Source organism: Anabrus simplex, chromosome 1, assembly GCF_040414725.1.
Source record: "Anabrus simplex isolate iqAnaSimp1 chromosome 1, ASM4041472v1, whole genome shotgun sequence".
In the NCBI taxonomy this organism is placed as follows: Eukaryota; Metazoa; Arthropoda; class Insecta; order Orthoptera; family Tettigoniidae; genus Anabrus; species Anabrus simplex.
Window position 1 is genome coordinate 783663120 of NC_090265.1, and position 19745 is coordinate 783682864.

Below are 19745 nucleotides of genomic sequence, written 5' to 3' on the forward strand. Positions count from 1 at the left end.
TTTCAAAATGTGTTTTGTTACAGTGTGAGGTCAAAGAACATCAGCAAACTGTTAGTGATATTATCCTAACCAAGTTCGTAAGACCTCTATTAACCGATATTGCGTTGGCAAGAAGACTAAAATGTTAACCACTCAGTATATGGTACCACTCCAAGCCTTCATCCAGGACCATCTATCTATCTATCTATCTATCTATCGATGTTTTCATTCCCCACCCTGAAGGGGTGGAGTGGGCCACCTAGAGGTGGCCAAGAGATGCGGGCGGGTTGGGGAGATATGATGGAAGAAGGAGGTGGGTAAAGGATGTGAAGAAGGAAGAGATGGGAGAGGAATTTTGCTTATGCCTAAGGATTTTGCAATTTATTTATTCATTTATTTATTTCTTTTTCTTTTTCCTTTTTATATAGAATGTACATACAATATACATTTTTAACAAATTGTATACTAGGAATTTTCTTGTCCATCCTAGCCTAGAAGACATTCAAGAAAATCTTTCAATTGTGACGTGAAGAGGTCAGCTGCGACTTCATACAGGTAATATTGCCAATATTTAATATTACTGATGTAATTTATGAGCTTCAGTGAACATATGATCATACTGCATAGTGTTCTATAGGCTGCCGTCATTAGAATACATTTAGAACATTGTGCGTCTATGCCTGCCATCTAACAGAGAAATTTTGTCGCAGCATTTTCGCAAAAAGCCTCGCATACAGCAGGCAGTATAGGAGAATCAAGACGGCGGTGCAAATAACGCACGATAAAGGTCTATTTACACTTAGCAGTGACGTGACCGTGACGTGACCGGAGCATAATCCCACCGCCTGTGATCTCACAGTGCTTTCCATTCACACTATTAACGTGGCGTGATCGGCATCAGACAGTGTTTTCTATAGTACCACGGAAAATGGCGGAACTCTCAAAAACTGATTTATGGATGATTGCTCTTGTTTTGAATGAAGAAGAGGAGCAACAAGTGAGAAAATGGAAGTGGTTCATCAGGCCTGGAACAAGAGAAGAACAGAAGGGGAATTCGCCACTCTTTATAAGGAATTGATGGATGATTGATCAAAGTTTCACGAATACTTTGAATGTCAGAACGTGCATTTAACATTCTGTTGAGCAAACTGGAAGTCAACCTGAAAAAACAGGATGCAAAATTGGAGAAAAGCCATCGAGGGAACGACTCGCAGTTTGCTTGAGGTATGTAAGGTAGAATAGCATTACAATATAAATTTTAACATTTTATTTTGAAAACAATAAACTTCAACTAAGTGTACAAATATTTTGAATAATTTTTATACAATAATTCTATGCAATAATTTAAACTGAAGTGGTATTTTACAAATATTTGGTACCATAAATTATTATTTTAATCAAAGTTTACAAAAAATATTTTCATACTTTAAAACACTCATCTGTAAAAATGTATTTTGGTTCAATTACAGTTTCGATATGTATTTATTCCTGTCAATAATTCTCAAAATACTATTGCACTGAGTAGTTCAGGGAAGTTGCCGGTTGCCTTTGACCAGTTGTTAACCCTTGATTTTCATGCACTACAACACATTCATTGTAGCTTCTTGCAGTAGAAGGCTGTCCAGAGTTGGAGTAGAGTAATGAGAATGAGAAACTGCGGATGATCCTGCACTTGGCTCTTCTCCCCTGAGCATTTTAAGCTCGTACTTTTGCACAGCGGCAAATATATCCACTTTAGCGCAATGCCAGTAACGTGGGGGCAGCTATTTCAATGCTGGAGCTATTCCTGATAAAAGGGCGTCAACAGGATCCTGGTGATTGGATTGATGGAGATCCCATACTTTCCTTTTCTTTTAGAAGATACTCCTTAACAGTAGCAGTGGCACTTTTAGGAGGATTCTTGTTTTGTAATGACAGTTTTAGTTTTAGTTTTAGTTTTAGTTTTTCTTATGATGTCAAGTATCATAAGGAACCTGTTTGTATTGGAGTAGACAGCGTATGACATTGGAACTGCTCGTTCACTGGACTGTCGACTTATGTAGAAAGTTGTTGTGTCTCATTGTTGTCTGTATTGTAATTTTCGTCATCATCTCCTGATAGGTCCTGGTTTCCTACCTCATCACCAATGTTGCTCCTGGTCTCCCTCGTATTAATTCTTTCAAGAAAACTCAGCTGCTCTGAATATTTGTAGAGTTTCCTAGATTTTGCCTTTTGACCACTCACAGTAGTATTCTTCCTTAGAGACTTCCTAAAATTGGCTTTATGTTGCCCCATCTGGTTTTACAAGACTGCCCTGAAAATAAATCACTGGCTTTGATTTATTATTTATTAAATCGTAAACTCATCTATAGGTTCTGTTATAGGAAAATATACATCGAATTCTAGACACACATGAATGAGAGCATAAAAACTCAAAGTAATTTATTGCTATTGGTTTTTCTTTTCTTGCAGGCATTTGATCACTGGGGATGCGCTAAACACGATTTCCTTTAGCTATCGCATGGCTCATAGTACAGTTGACAAGATCATGCGAGAAACCTGTAAGATTATTACTGAAAATCTGATAGAGGAATTGTTGCCTACACCAACAGCAGAAATGTGGAAGAACATAGCTACTGATTTTTATGATATATGGAACTTATGGTAAACACGTTGTTATCCAGGCCCCTCCAAACTCTGGATCATTATTCTTTAATTACAAAAAAATATTTTCCATTGTTTGGTGGCTCTTGTGGATGCTCATTGCAACTTTTTTGCAGTTGATGTAGGGGCATACCGTGGGAACAGTGACGGGAGAATCTTTGCTAATTCAAATTTAGGTAAAGCACTTCAACAAAGGTCGTTGAATGTACCAGAAAAATCTATGATACCAAATACAGATATTCAAGTTCCATATGTTATTGTCGCTGATGAAGCATTCCCGCTTAAAGACTACATGATGCGACCATATCCGGGTGACAATTTGGATGATCGTAAGCAAAACTTCAACTATCGTTTGAGTCGCATGCAGAGCACATCAGAAAATAATTTTGGTATTTTGTCACAAAATTTTCAGATTTACAATAGGCGTATTCAGGCTTATCCAGAAAACATTGATAACGTAATTCTTGCCATGTGCATATTTGCATAACTTTATGAAAAAATATGACAGAAATAGTTATAATTACGCTCCTCAGAATGTGAGTCGAGGAATGAGGACAGCACACTACAAAATTTAGAACTGCAATGTGGGAATGCTACGTCACATGCATTTCGGTCCAGAGAGTTATTCACAGAATACTTCAGCTCTGAGAATGGATCGCTCCCTAGGTCATCAACTCTCTCGATCAAAGAGACTAAAAACCTCCAGGTGGATCTAATAACTCTTTATGTGGATCTCATAAGTTTGTACATTAATGTACAAACGTTAGCCATGTTTACTGTATAAATTCATAAAATTAACGCATTTACGTACCATCTGTTTTCATTTTCTCTCCTATTTTACTCCATATATTATTCTTAAAATCCGTGTCCATGTACTTGGGGTTGGACAGATCATACAGCACAGGATAACTGCGCACTAGTTCAATAAGCTTTTCATCATTCATCTTTAACTTAGACAAAAAGACGTTCTAAATTAATTGTAACTTGTGAAATGAGAAAAATATCGGTGGGAACTAACCTGACTGTCACTGTACGGTGCCGACGGGAGCACTGACCGCACTGTCACAGACCGGCACTGGGCGAGTGTGAACACCGCCACTCAATTTCCTACAAGAATATCTTCCGGCTCACTGGTCGAAGCACGTGCCAGTCACGCCACGGTCACGTCACTGCTAAGTGTAAATAAACCTTAAGCTGACGAATCTATACAGAGGGTGCTTAAAGTATGGCCACAGCTGACTTGATGCGTCACTCTAGCTAGCTGAACACACCGTGGGATCCAGTTGGCCGTGTTATGGCAACGCCATTTCGGCTTGGTGCCAGCCAGAGTGCTGTAGCAGACATGCTAGCCACTCTGTTTATAGTCTTCTTTCTACCACAGTGATCATACCCCTTTATTAATGTGGCAATGTTTTGGTGGCGTCATTCAAAGTGGTATCACGCCCACTGAAGTGAATAGTCACTACTCGAGAAAAGCAATGCTTTAGTGGTTGGAAATCAGAGTTCAGAAGTAGATAATTGAGTAAAAGTAATTGAATTACTTGTGTAACGAATAATTTGTGGCTGCTTATGAAGAGTCTTCCGTTCTGACTGTGTTGTGGGTAAGACTGAGGTGTCTGCTTCAGAACCAACTAAAAATCTTAGCCAAGTAGGCTATTGCTGTCAGTTACGAACTGGCGGCATGACATCTAGGCCTTCTCATCTCGTGTCGCGTTGAGTTGAGGTTTCCCGATTTTGTGTCCCTAGGGGTCTGTGCAGAGAAGAACATGATTGAGTAGGCACTACATGTTTGCGTGTCCTTTGAATTTGTAGTGGAACCAGCAAACAGTGTGTTTTGGTGTGCGTCTTGGCTACTTTGATCTTGACCTTGAGTGTGACCGAGTGCTTAATTCCTAACCCCCTGTGCATGGGGAATGCAAATGAATCGACAGTATCTCCTGCCTGTTGTAAGAGGTGACTAAAAGGAGTGACCAAGGGATGATGGAACTAGAACCATGAAACTACTTGTGATTAGTACCATAACGTGAGAGATACCATGGGTCTACATGCGAGTGTGGCACTGTTGTACTTTGTCATCTGCGAGAAAACATAGGACAGTCATACTGCACGTAGATATTGGTGATGCAAGTGGTAACCATGGTACTAATGTTGTGTGAACACCACTAGAATTTTAAATTTTGTCTTTGTTAACTGATAATTGTACCATTGTTTGTTCCTGTATTACCCATAAACGATACAGAATTCTCACACAGTACTGGTACAATTAATTGTTTGTAAATGTAGCAGGAAAGAAGGGTGGAGGTCTTAGGTCTGAGTGAGGTATACTAAATTATAGGCAGAAAACAGAGGGTATTACCATAAATATTATTTCATAAAAAGTAAAGTGAAGTCAACTTAACACTTCAATGCAAATAAACAAAAGAAAGATCCACTTTCAACAAAATAGCATTCAAAAAATAAACACAAAATAAAAACAAATCAAGTTACAATAACTACAGCATAGATATTAAGCAATTAGATAGTACACTGCATCAAAGGGAGAGAAAAAATGTCAAAGAAATCATTTAATCAAGCAAGATTATGAAAGAGAGAACACCACAAACAAGGTATCATAATAATAAAAGACACATTCAAATTATGTTAAAATTTATATCATGAAATTTAGTTAAAGCAGTCTCTTGAACCAGAAGAAGGTACCTATACTATACTAAGGCTTGAATCACTACCTCATTCTTCTGGCATTTACCGCTGCCTGCCATGATATTGTCCAGCATGACCTTTAAGGTTGATATCACATAGTAAAGTTCAGTCCGGTATCACTGCCTAGCATCGCGTACAGGCAGGTGGGTTTACTTTCTCTCTAAGAGATGAAGGGTCATAACCCGTGGCATATACTCAGCCCAGACTCTCGTCCCTCTCCCCTTGACTCGCCCCACGCGGCTTGCTGCTGTATATTGCATAGGAGCAGGGACGTGGGGATATGTGTGCTAGGCTTCGGTGCGTCAGATCGCCGCTGCTATCTATCAGCCACGCGCTACTCATCTTATATACTTCCTAACCTCATACTTCTGACGCAATTATATGGATAACAGAGTGCTGGTATTTCCTTTCTTTTTACTTCTACATCCTTCTAGGAAGACACTGCAGGATTGCTGTTATAGGAGCAATATAGGTTTCTTTTTATTGGTAGATCGGCTAAAATGAAATGCAATCCTTCAGGTTTAGTGTTCTCTTTTGTTGGTTGGAATCAAACCTGTGATCATGGGTTGGACCCCACCACTGATCTCCCGAGGAAGCTAATTAACCAGTGAACGATGTGTACGATCGCTGTATAATTCAACATTTTCATTTAATAATAATAATGGTGCATGGCATCTGTATAGGCTTGGTGGTGACCTAATGAGGATAAAATGAATGACGAATATGTCATAAACACCCAGTCCCCAAGCCAGGGGAATTAACAGTATGAGGGGATTGATTCTGAAAATTGAACCGGGGCCATCGGACCAAAGGCAAGCATTCTATCCAATTACCCACAAAGCCGGACTTTAATTTGCTAAAAAACCTTACGCTACCATCTCCACTGATCAGGGGTTGAGCATTGGCAGTAGCAGAGGCCATGGCAGTAGCTTGTGAAGCAGCCTTAACAACACAGCAGGCTTCTCCGTTGGCTGTTGGATGCAGCTCAAAATGCTGAAGGCTTGACATTCACTAAACCAACCATGGAAAAGGGGTAACGTAAGTCTAGTGGTAGCCCATGTCTTGATCCCAGCATACGCCACTGGTCATAACACCACCTTGACAGATACATGACTGACAACCTTGTAGAAACAAATTACACTATGGATAGCTTTGTCCAAATGGCAATGATGCTGAATTTTTGTCACCACAAGGAAACATATATACCAACTTCACATATTTCAAGGAAATATCACAATAGGCTTGGGTGTTTCTGACATATTCATCATTCATTTTATCCTCATTAGGTCACCACCAAGCCTATACACAATGTCACAATAAAGATGGCATTTTACACATAATTGAACTGCCATCACAAACACGACTCCTTAGTCTTTAATTACAGGATTGGAGCAGGATTTTTGTTTTGTTTTTTAAAATATTTCTTGAAGTCAAGTGATCCAGAAAACTTCCCCTGGTTTAAGAATAGTTGCCCATTTCCCCTGTAACAATTCCTACAGCATTGAAATCCCAGGAATGAGGCAGACAATAAATTATGATCTTATCTCTATACAGTGCAGGGAGAGTGCTGATGCACACCATTCGGGGTAAGGAAGTACCGCCGTGTTATTACCCATACCAGCCTTCGGCCCCAGCCAGTGACGACGAGCCACCCATGTGCCTCAAACGTGACTCCAGTGGGCCAGCATCTCGCCAGCGCTCCCCTACCAAAGAGGACCTCTCCCCTGGCAGGTCAGTGTTTAACATAATAACATAGAGAAGATAAATGATAACTCAAGTGAAATATAAATAAATATAGGAAATAGATGGAGACTTACCATGTAAGTGCACAGGGATAGAGTACACATAAAAGAAAAGGATGGGTCCAAAATTTTTAGCTTCAGTCTTCGTCAGTGGAGGATACAAAAAGAATGGTGGTGTTCATGTTTGACGAAGTAGATGCTGTTGTGAGATAAACAGAGAAACATAAATGAGACAAGAGAATGAAAAATAAAGAAGTAGTTATCTAATGTTGCGGCCAGTGCTGAATCACCACCATCCTCCTCCGGTGAGATTTCAGCTGAAAATTTTTAACCAATGTGTTTCTTTCATATGTTCTCTATGTATACATGCTTATGCAGTAAGTTGCTGCTTTCCATTTGTTTTCTATGCATAAACCCAGACCGAACGCATGGTGTTTGCACTCTGGGCTACGGTAGTTGCAGTATGGGAGGTGCATGAATAGTTCTTGACCTTGAAGGCAACCTGCACGTGTTCAACCTGGCAAGCATGAGTGGCCAGTCTGAATCTCAGCTGTTAACATAGTGAGACAGTTATCATGGAAACACTGTATTTTCATATGTTAAAGCTCTGGTTTCATCTTAATGGTCGTGTGAACAATCATAACTCTTGCTATTGGTGTGCAAGTCGCTTTACATCGCACCAACACAGATAAGTCTTATGGCGACGATGGGACAGGGAAGGGCTAGGCGTGGGAAGGAAGCAGCCATGGCCTTAATTAAGATACAGCCCCAGCATTTGCCTGGTGTGAAAATGGGAAACCACGAGAAACCATCTTCAGGGCTGCCGACAGTGGGGTTCGAACCCACTATCTCCCGAATACTGGATACTGGCCACACTTAAGCTGCAGCTATTGAGCTCGGTCTATTGGTGTGCAGAAAATCCTAATAGTGTTTATGAAGTCCCTCATTATGATAGGAAGATTGGTGTTTGGTGTGCTGTTAGTGCAAGATGAATAATTGGGCCTTTTTTTTTTTTTTCGAGATGACCGTAAATGCATAGAGGTACCAAGATGACATTTTGATGCTGTTCTTCCATCAGTTAACAGAAGAAGAAAAATCATGTGGGTGGTTTCAACAAGATTCAGCCCCTGCTCAAATAGCAAAAGATTCCCTTCTTACAACCTCGAAGGTGTTTGCAGACAGAGTGATCAGTGCTGGTCTATTTCCCTCTCGTTCTTCAGATCTAATAGTGTGTGATTCTTACTTGGGGGGTAAACTGATAGAAACAAGTGTATCGAACAAATACTCACACATTGAAGGAACTGAAAGAAAACATTACGAATGAAATCAGAAATAGCACAGTGGCAGAACTCACTTGCATCAGCCAGAATGTGGTTACCAGATATAATGCCTGTATAACCCAGGAAGGACAACACTGCCAGCATCTTTTATAAGGTAAGATCCCATTTAAGATTGTATACACGCTTAAAGCAGGGCGGCTGCGTGTGATGTAAGTTTGGCTGAGGCAGCTGCCGTTGCACAGAGTACAAACACCATGAATTCGGTCTGGGTTTACAAGAGAAACCCTGTAGGAGACAATGGAAAATACTATCAAGAACTTCTTAATAACAGTTACAACTTGAAGACATTTTATATATAAATTGATGTGATGAAGTAGAAAAATCTTGTTTATTTTCTGCTCTCAAGTATTCAGATATGTTTCAGGCAATTAGGAACATTTATATTCATGCTTGTTGGTATGACATTTTCCTTCTTACTGTACAAATTATTTCTGAAACCTCAGTGAAATTACTATCTACTGTGTTGTTGATTTCTTTGGCTCTTCTCATGTACCTGTGCACTAAGATCATACCTTAATTCATCTGATACCTTTTCTTCACCATATTGGGGCAAGTATGGTTCCATCCAATTTACCCAGTCATGCCTCCATTTCTCATCCTATTCTCATTGTATGTACGTAATGGAAAGGAACGTAAAAGAGTACAAATTTTACACATGTATAAGGCATGATGAAAAAGTTTCCGCTTGAGGGTGTTGTTGCAGCAAACATGCAACGTAGCGCGACTCTGATGCAGCTATACAAGCACAGACATGGTAGGCAAAGGTATTAGTGTGGCAGTCATGTCGTATCGTGTCGTGTCAAGGTGCGTGCGTTAAATGCGGCCACATGAACTATGGTGACGTTACCAAATGCGTCCAAACAAAACCAACATGCTGTTATTCTGTTCTTGGCTTCCGAAGGGCAAACACCAGTGGACATCGATCGGAGAATGAAGACTGTGTATGGGGCAGCAAGTTTGTCAAAAACCACCTTGTTTGGATGGTGCACCATGTTCCGTTCGGGTCACATTTTGACACAAGACACCAGTCGATCTGAGAGGCAAGCCTCATCCAGTTATGGACAACAAGCGGGCAGTGGATGAGGCCTATAGTCCTAATCTCTCCCCATGCTATTATCACACCTTTGGTCCCCTCAAAAACACTTTGAAGCATCGACGCTTCCTGTTGGACGATGATATGCAGCAGGCATTTACGGACTTCTTCATGCATCAGGACATGGTATTTTACCACATGGGGATCTTCAATGTGATGCGTCGGTGGAATGAGTGCCTCAATGCTCACGGCAATTTTAGCCTTATTGGCATCCCAATTCAGGACTGTATTGTCGTTGAACTTTTTGATTTCCCCTTATACATATTTTAAGTGGTCTGGCTATAAATACTCCTACAAAATACTTGCCAAGTTCTGTTGTTTTTGCTGTGATCCCATTTGGTAGCATATAAGAAAATTAGCTGAAATCCTGCATGAAAATAAAAGACGAGAGATGAACGTTTCGAGACAAATCATGTCCAGGGTGCTAAGAAGTAAACTTGGTCTGAAAGCACTTTTCTGTAGCACTGAGCCCTTCCTAATAACACAATTGAAGAAGTAGAAGCTGATCAAATGCTGAGCTCTGCTTTATGTGATTCATGCAAAATGGTCATAAGAAAATTCTCTGTAATGATCAGAAAGTTTTCACAACTGAAGAACACTTCAACCATCATGCCCCAGGTGTACTCACAACTCGTCAAGTAGCTTAAAAAATCTGGAGTGCTCATCATCCAGCATCAGTGATGGTTTGGTGGGAAGTTTCTTACTATGGCATCTCAGACATTCATTTTTGAAAGAGAAAAGTGTCAAAACATCCTCTAAAGTGTATCAAAACTCAATGTTATGTTCTGTTGTAATCCCCTTAAGTCAAACTTTATTCATGGGATGGAATTAGAAATTTCAGCAGGACTCTGTTTCAGCATACAAGACCAAGACCACTCAAAAAATGGTTGGAAGCAAATTTTTCTGACTTTACTTCTGATGCTGATTGGCTGTCTGGTAGTCCAGGTCCAGTCCTTTGGATCATAAATTGTGCTTAGTGCGTGAGGAATGGTCTACATGAAGAGACATTCGAAAATTGATAGCCTAAAAGAAGCCTTTAGGCTGCTGTAGCTGATATTCCCATGAACATTGAGCGTGATATTATCAATACAAGGCGAGGGAGCAAGCTTAAAGTCCTTTGTTCGAGAGAGGTGGACATTTTAAATAGTATACCCAAATTCTTAAAGTTCTTTGTTCAAGAAAGGTGGATATTTTGAATAGTATACCTAAATTCTTAGTATAAATAGTACATGTTCATTCATACCTAAATGTTTTATTTCTCTTTTTCAGTCTGTACTCCATACAAGGAGTTTTTTTTTTCTTTTATAGAATTTTGCTTTATATCGCACCAAGACAGGTAGGTGTTGTGAAGATGATGGTGTAAGAAAGGGCTAGGAGTGGGAATGAAGCAACCATGGTCTTAATTAATTTGCCTGGTGTGATAATGGGAAACCACAGAAAACCATCTTCAGGGTTGCCGAAAGAAGGGTTCGAACCCACAAGCTAATAGCTTTGTGACCAAAACAGCACAACCACTTGCTCAATCATACAAAGAGTATCATTGCAAACAGTAATGTGTCCACCCCAGGATAAAATTGAGTCTTATGAGGTTTCATGTAGATATTCACGTGCTCTTTCGTTCTGTAAAATCGAATTGTGTGAAACCATGTGCTGACCTAGTGTAAATGAAATGAAAATGACATTTCAAATTGTATATTGTCCACTGAAATCACTGGAGCAGACAGTACAATGTCCACAAACATATTTTATTACTTAGGTTTATGGTTTCATAGCCCACATTGTTAGAGTGATAATGTAACTTTTGGAGTTTTGCCATGTCAAAGAAAACAAGGAGGATTTCTTTGTTTCATGGAGACATTCCCTCTCTTTAGAAGAAAAACACGTGTGTCCATGAGGAAGACTTCTCTAATAATGATGGTTTGAATTTGAGAATACTTGACTGTTGGTCTATTGTAAGTGGTAAGCTCATTTGACACCAGATGACTCACTATGCACTAGCCTTCCGAGTTAAGATGTTACCTGTTCAACACACATCTGAGCATTGCCAAACAGACTGCAAGGTCATCAGATGAATCAAAGGCAATGTGGGAGAAATATGATAGAAGAAATAAAATAAAATCAAAGTAAAATTACTCACACGAGGCTGACGTATTTAAACACCTTCAAATACCACCAGACTGAGCCAGGATTGAACCTGCCAAGTTGGGGTCAGAAGGCCAGAGCCTCAACTGTCTGAACCACTCAGTCCGGCCTGACAAGGATAGAAGAAGAATAGAATGAAGATGAAAAGAAAAGTTTATAAAAAGAAAATGAATTTTAATCTCTCTCTCCCTCCCTCCCTCCCTCCCTCTCTCTCTCTCTCTCTCTCTCTCTGTTTCTTTGGCTGTGGCTTATGAATAGGAACTGTCCTGGAGCTTTCCTGGAAGTGAAAATAGGAAACCATTCGCCTCACAAATGGAGAGCTCGGATTCGTAGCCACTGTACTTCCTCATGCTTGGACACTGCTCAGTATTAGACAGTAAAAATGTTTAATATTTGTTTATACTTAATGTATGGTTGATACACTATAGGACAAGCATGAATACTATATTAACTAATGGCAGGAATGACTTTGTAGATTACAACTGAAGAGGTTGGGATCTGCAGGACCTTCTGTAATTTACACACTACCTAAGAATGGGCAAGGATCTCTAGAAAACTGAATCCTTCCCATTATAAGTTCAATGACTGGCTGAATGTGTGTTATATTAGGAATGCATTCTTTTGTTACACCTATTTCGTGATGAATATTTGTGATCCTGCATGGACTTTGGATGGTGTTTTAGACACAAAGTACCTTAGTGAGAGCCATAGTATGAGTGAAATTCATATACATAGCAGTGCTGAATTTGTGAAACTTGAGAAAGTAAACATAAGCTGTAGATTACATTCTGCATACAAAACATTTCAATGAATAAGTGGTCAAAAATCATTACATTCTTAGTAAGTCAATTGATGCAATTAAGTTTAGTGGGAAACTTGAGCTTGTGCTTAGAGGGTATGATGAGGCAATGAATTTGGAAAATCCAGGAATTTTTGCGGATTTGATAGTTATTGTTCTTTTTGTATCTTGTATTTTGTTTTTAACTGTTGATTCTTCTTTGGATAAACATGATAGCATAGAATTAAATGGTGTTTATAACCTGTACAGTCAGAGAATTCACCAGCCACTGCTGCTTGTAACCCTACACATCAACCTTAGCACCTTCATCTCTGTCACATCGAGTTTCTTCTCTGCAGATTTCTTGATGACTCATAACTCTGCCGTGTATAGTATTGCAAGTCTAACCACCATTTTATGAGCAGTTCCCAGCCCACCTGGTGGCCATGATCATTAAGGCATTAAGTTTAAATTATCTGACACCGTGGTTAGCCAGTTCGAATCCTGTTGGTTGAAAAAGAAATTCACCATTGGAATGTTGGCTAACAGGGTAGGAGAGATGGTGGTATATAGTAATCATTAGATTGCGTGCCAAAAGCCAGGATTCAATTTCAAAACTCTTCGCAGTGTTCATATGGAGTGAGGGAATATGATAATATTGATGGTGATTCGTCCATTGGATGGGAACATAAAGCTTCGATCAGACTCCTTGGTCTTACTGGACAGGAGTAGGCTACATGCCGACACTAGGTTTCACCTTCTCCCTACCTCATTTTCATAATCATACACAGATCCCCCATGGGCGTCAAATAGAAAGACCTGCACCAGGCGAGCCAAACATGTCCTCAGACACTCCTGTCATGAGAAGCCATGTGATTAATTAATAAATAAATAAAATTATGCAGTTCCCTTAAGTTTAGTAACCAGTCATTTGACAGAGTACTACCAACATTTTTCTTAAGTTCATCCAGGCTTCCTGTTTTATATGGGTCTTTTATGCACTTAGATCTCCATGTTTGGCCACTGTTAACCCCAGGTGCTTATAAGTGTCAGCATTATTCAGCCTTGCTCCACTCATCTGAATCCATCCATTCCTGTCATCAGACACTCCAGATTTCATGTACTCACTTTTCTGCCTATTAATCTCTAACCCTCTGTCTGCAAGATCCATTCTCCAGTTTTCCAGCTTCCCTTCTCTCTCCGCTTTCTTCAAACCGCACAGGACAATACGATCTGTGAACATCATACACATGATTCCCTCAGATTTGACATCTGCAATAATGTTCCCTTATTTAACACCTTCACTCACGTAGAGAAGTAAAGTCGTTTAGCACTTGTTCAGTGTAGCATCCTACAATATGCTTGTGTTTTCAGAGACCAAAAGAGTTCTTCCTAGAAGTTTCTTTTTCTTCTGGTAGATGTCTCGAGTGTCCTCTTTTCTCGACACTGTACAATCCTTCCTTTGTGTTCTTTTACTACTTACTCATTGTTTAGAAGCCAATTTTGGCACTTCTCAAACTGATTGAAATTGCAAGCAATGGTGGTTGTATAGTAGACAAAGCTTAAAACAAATACATTTTGTAGTAATAAGAGTGATTCCAGAAGAAGAAATGTGTGATATTTTGCACAATAACGATATGATAGCTTCAGATAGTGAAAGTGAGTGGGATTATGTGCACAGTTAAAATGCTGGAAGGGTGAATAGTAATCTGGCCACAAACAATGACCAAGTATCCTTTCTGTCATCCATAGGCTCTAATATTCAACATATGTATGGATGTAAATAAAAACAGTGAGGAAGGTGATGTTCTGTCTTTTGTAAATATTTTTTTAATAAGGTTTCTTTAACACATTAGTCCCATATTTGACCATGGATGGATTAGGTTTCATGTGTGTAAAATACCATATCCGACCTTACAATGCTAAAAGAGAAAGATGTTCCACCTATTCAATACAATAAAAAATTATTGCACAAATTAATGTTGCAACATGTTTAATATGTTATGGGACTGGTTTCGACATACATCCATGTCATCATCAGCCGATACAAAAATGGCAAGAAGTCAACATACAAAAAACATTAAAGAGAAATTGTAACACTTATGACATTTTTCTTGAAGAATTAATAATTGAAGTTCATGTAGCACTTTTTAGTGAAGATAATTTTTTGTAGATATCTTAGGTTCTTGAGCACTCTTGCTGTAGATCTTGACCTTAGTCGGATTTTAATTTGCGCCAACTTTGTACATTCAAAAGTACATTAGATGACGCAGTATAACAGTTTCCCGGTAGATAACGGGCGGATGAACATTTTCACAACAGCTTACGGGTAATTTTCTACGGTCTGGGCTTTGTGATCTAAGTAAACATGTGCTGGTCTCCAGTTCTCTTATCTGCACAGTTGAAAATCAAGTGGCACTGAGTGATGTAACAAAGTAGATATGGCAAGTAAAGAATTTATATCTTTCAAGCAAATGACCGAGTTATTGCAAGCTGAAGATTCGGGTAATGATCTCATTCCAGAATCAGATTCTAGTGATAGTGAAAATGAGGAGGCAGAGACTTCTTTATTTCGCACTGATAATGACATACCAACTGTGTCTGATGAGTTGCCGAGTTATCACCCTCCTTTACCAAAGTTCGTGGCCAATGCCAGTTTAAATATCGACGTTCAGAACAGAGACAATGTGATGTGTTTCATCAATAAAATTTTGTAGAAGATTTTATCACATATGTTTGTGATCAGACAAATCTGTACGCAGAACAGGTAATTAGTACCGTGCCACGCCCATTCGTGATGTATTCAGTAATGCTGACATGGAAACCAGTTTCAGTGTCAGAATTGAAGCAATTTTTAGGGCTAATGTTCATTACTGGTATTATTAGGAAGCCAGATATAAAAATGTACTGGGCAGAGGATCCCACTTTTGAAACTCCAATTTTTTCTAAAAACAATGCCTAGGAACCGCTTCAAAAATATAATGTCCTTCCTTGATTTCAATGACAACAGGCAGATAGGCACTACAAAATTAGGCCAATACCAGTACAGCTTAATGACCAGTTTCCTTTACTGTACACCTGTCGCTAGATGCTGGCTTGGAGAGGGCGAATTTGATTCCAGCGCGGCATTTAAATATTGCTGGACTGCGAGACACAGTGCCCATGGACGGAGCTGGGAGTGAATGTGTTAATATGCACTAACGTAGAACTGAGCAGTCAAGTAGGTGGCTAGGCTCCAGCACTGGCAAGCTGCTCAGGCAGCTGGCAGCAAAAGATTTAAGTAATTCAATGTAATTGCAAAAACCTTATTACCATAATGTTCGGATCAAATATTTTTATGTCCAAAATGTTTTCTCTGTTTTTTGTAAAATTAGTTCTGAAATGATTTCATTTTCTGTGGTTCCTAGGTTCATGTGAAACATAGAACAACACCACTTTACACTTATATTCCTCATATATTGTTGTTGTAAACAGTACTTTTGGCCAGAATAGGTATAATTATGAAATAAGGGTGTAATATTATTGGCACTGAAATGTATTCAGATTTAACATTCCTAGTTGTTTTACTTTGCAGCCTAGCTGATGGTGGCCCATTTGGTGGCAGCTGTCAGATCCACGGGCCAGCTGTAGTGAGTGCAATCCATTCCGAATCTGAAGAGTTATCACTGTCTGCAGAAGAGAGCAACAAAAGCCCAGTGCTACGTAACCCAGCCTTCTCTCACTCCACATGTCCACCTGAAGTGCACAAGAGCTGCTTCTGTGTGCGCTTCATTGCTGAACATACAAGGATGCTCGAAGACTCCACAAAGGTAATGTAAATTCATATTTTTACCAAGTTCCTGTCTTTCTTCCCAGTTTAAATAATTTCAACTGCCATCTTAATCCTCAATCCAAAGATTGCTTCTCTGCAATTCCTCTCCTCTGCTCCTATCATTTCTCTGTTAGTCTCTTCAGTACATCATTTGAGCCTGCTCCAATATTGGGCGTGGTCAAGATTTGGATGGGTTGCCACATGCTGTTGGTGGGGGGGTAAGGGAATGGAGGAGCGGAAAGGAACTGGTTCCTTGCACTATCTCATTAGCTTTCTTTGCTCTCTGTTGACTAGATTTCAGAATCTTTTATAATTGCTCTTCCCCGTCCCCCTCCTTCTAGCCACTAACACAGAGCTACTCAGCTGGGTGCCCATTGAGCTAGCCCTGTGCAACCAGGCTCACTTGTCTGAAATGTGGGCAGCTATGTAGCATATGTCACGGTCAAGCAAGAAAGTGAATGCATTCAGCATGGAATAAGGAGCGGTGACATTTGATTGTGACTAAGAAGCTCTCCTCACACCTTTTCAACGAAATGTTGATTGAAATACAGCATATTTAAAAACAGATACTGCTACTACTACATGCACTATAATCACAAACAGAATGCCGCACCTGATCCTCTACGGTGAACTTGGCTCCGGTTCAAGACCACAGGGTGCCCCCCTGAGACGTTTCAAAGACCAACTGAAACAAACCTTAAAGATGACAGAAATAAACCCACAAACTTGGGAAACACTTGCTAAGGACCGTTTACTTTGGCGGTAAAGCGCCTGTGGCTCGGTTCAACACTTCGAACAAGAACGCCGCAGATATGAAGATATTAAACAATGGGAACGCCAACTTCGCCAAACCCAGCCAAGATCTCCCCCATCCCTCAGCTGCGCAATGTGTGGACGTATGTTCTACACAAGAATTGGCCTGTACACTCACTGGAAGTTTAAACACAAACTGCTGTGAATTGAAGTGAGGTATTACTGAGCTCAATAGCTGCAGTCGCTTAAGTGCGGCCAGTATCCAGTATTCGGGAGATAGTAGGTTCAAATCCCACTGTCGGCAGCCCTGAAGATGGTTTTCCGTAGTTTCCCATTTTCACACCAGGCAAATGCTGGGGCTGTACGTTAATTAAGGCCATGGCCACTTCCTGCCCACTCCTACCCATTTCCTGTCCCATCGTCGCCATAAGACATATCTGTGTCGGTGTGATATAAAGCCAATGGCAAGAAAAAAGAAAAAAAAAGTGGGATATTAGCCAGGAAATCTGTAAACTCAGAAACGAGTAACTGCCGACAACGACGAATTACAAACAAACAAAAACTTTTAAAATTATTAGTTTTTGATTCATAGTGGGCCAAAATATTGGAGAGAATAATAGAAGGGAGGATGGAAGGAAGGGTGGAAAGAAATTTAGAAAAAGAGTAGTGTGGATTTTGACAGGGCAGGTCAGCAATAGATCCTATACTTACCATGAGATTACTGATGGAAATTCAGTCGGAATATGGAAACAATCTGGTGATTATACTCCTTGATCTAGAGAAGGCATACAAAAGTGCAGTGTCTGTACTTATGTTTGTGATGATTATTGATGAAATTCTAAAGGAAACAAAGGCATGATATGGACGGGATATGAAAATATTGTTGTTTTCAGATGACAAAGTGATCTAGGGAGTAAACAATACAGAAGTACAAATCCAACTTGACGCTTTAAATAACAATTTTGAGAAATATGGTATGAAAATCAGTGTGGAGAAGAGCAAAACAATGGTGATGACAAGAGGGGAAAGAGAAGGAAAAGGAATTGTTAGTACTAGGGGACAAAACCTTGAGGTTGTTGAATACTGCAAATGTTTGGGAGGTGAAATAATGCAAGATGCAAGGAAATAGAATTGAAATGAAATGGCATATTTTTAGTGCCGGGAGTGTCTGAGGATATGTTCGGCTTGACAGGTGCAGTTCTTTTGATTTGACTCCCGTAGGTGACCTGCGCGTCATGATGAGGATGAAATGATGATGCAGATGACACATACTCCCAGCCCCCGTGCCAGCGAAATTAACCAATGATGGTTTAAATTCCCGACCTTGCCCGGGAATTGAACCCAGGACCCCTGTGACCAAAGGGCAGCATGCTTACCATTTAGCCATGGAGCCAGACAAGATGCAAGGTTGGATAAGGAGATCAGCAGAAGGGTACACGTACATTTTAGCAGTATGTAAGGAACCTGGTGTGGAACAGAGAAGTTCCTATGAAATGTAAAGAGATAATGTACCCCTATATCATGCATCAGAGACTTGGACTTTGACAGCAAGAAATGAGAGTAAAATTCAGGCAAGTGAGATGAAGTTCCTGAGGAGTATGGTAGGGAAGATAAGGGAAGACAGAGTAAGAAATGTTGAGTTCAGGAAAGAGATAGGGGTAGAAAACCTGAGTGATAGGATAGAGAAGAATAAATTGAGATGGTTTGGACATTTTATGAGGATGGAGGAGGGAAGGATACCAAAACAAGTGTTAGAGTCTAAGTTAGAAGGAAAGAGGGCAAGAAGAAGGCCCAGAGCGAGATGGATGGACTCCGTCAAGAACAGTATAAGAATAAGAAGACTGGACTGAAACACAATTACTGAAGAGGAGTTGTGAAGGGGAGGCAATGGTGGAGAAGTGCCATCAACACCCCAACCTGGCAGGAACTGGACAAGGGCTGGGCTCGATATTAACAGACATGATTTTAATTTCCTGTATTTACACATTCAAAGAAAACTGACACGTTAAATGTTTTGTGTTACAGTGTACAAATATATGGGGTGGATTTATGATTTCTTGGATGGAAATGACATAATTTCCACTGAGAAAAGTGAAATTTATGTTCTTCATACAGTAAATCATAATGTATAAGGTCAATGCATAAGTTCATGCGGTATTCTTTTGGGATGGCAACAATGCGGTGTAAAGGGATTGCTTATCATTATTCCATTGTTTTAAGTGAGTTTGGAGTTTGTGTGTTGTGAAACACAGGTTTTCTTGATTGTGAAATTATTATTTGTGTATATTTCAGACAAACAGATATAGCAGTTGAGAAAAGTGAGCATTTCCGACATCCAGGATCCAGTGCAGCAGGAGCTGTGAGAACAATTTGTGAAGTGTACGTGAATGAAGCAATTGCTGAAAGAACAGCACAAAAATGGTTTTACTGCTTTCGAGCAGGATGGTTTGACTTCTCTGATGATCCACGTTCTGGAAGACCTTCAGATTTTTACAAAAATTGCTTGAATGAGTTGTTCATGAGAATCCTCGTCAAACAACGCAGAAAATGGCACAAGTTTTTGAATGCGATCAGTCAACTATTGTACGCCATTTACATTCTATGGGTAAGGTACAGAAATTGGGTATATGGGTACCACATGTGCTAAGTGACAGTAACAAAAATCAACGAGTAAACATCTGTTCATCATTACTTGCCCGGCACCGGTTGGCTTATGACAGGCATGAAGCATTCCTTTTGAACATTGTCACCGGTTACGAGAAAT

The 19745-nt window shown here is 39.9% G+C and overlaps 1 pseudogene; it reads left to right on the forward strand.

Annotated features, from left to right (window-relative positions):
* LOC136856949 (acetylcholine receptor subunit alpha-like) overlaps positions 1-19745 on the forward strand; it is a 671873-nt pseudogene that overhangs the window by 643907 nt on the left and 8221 nt on the right.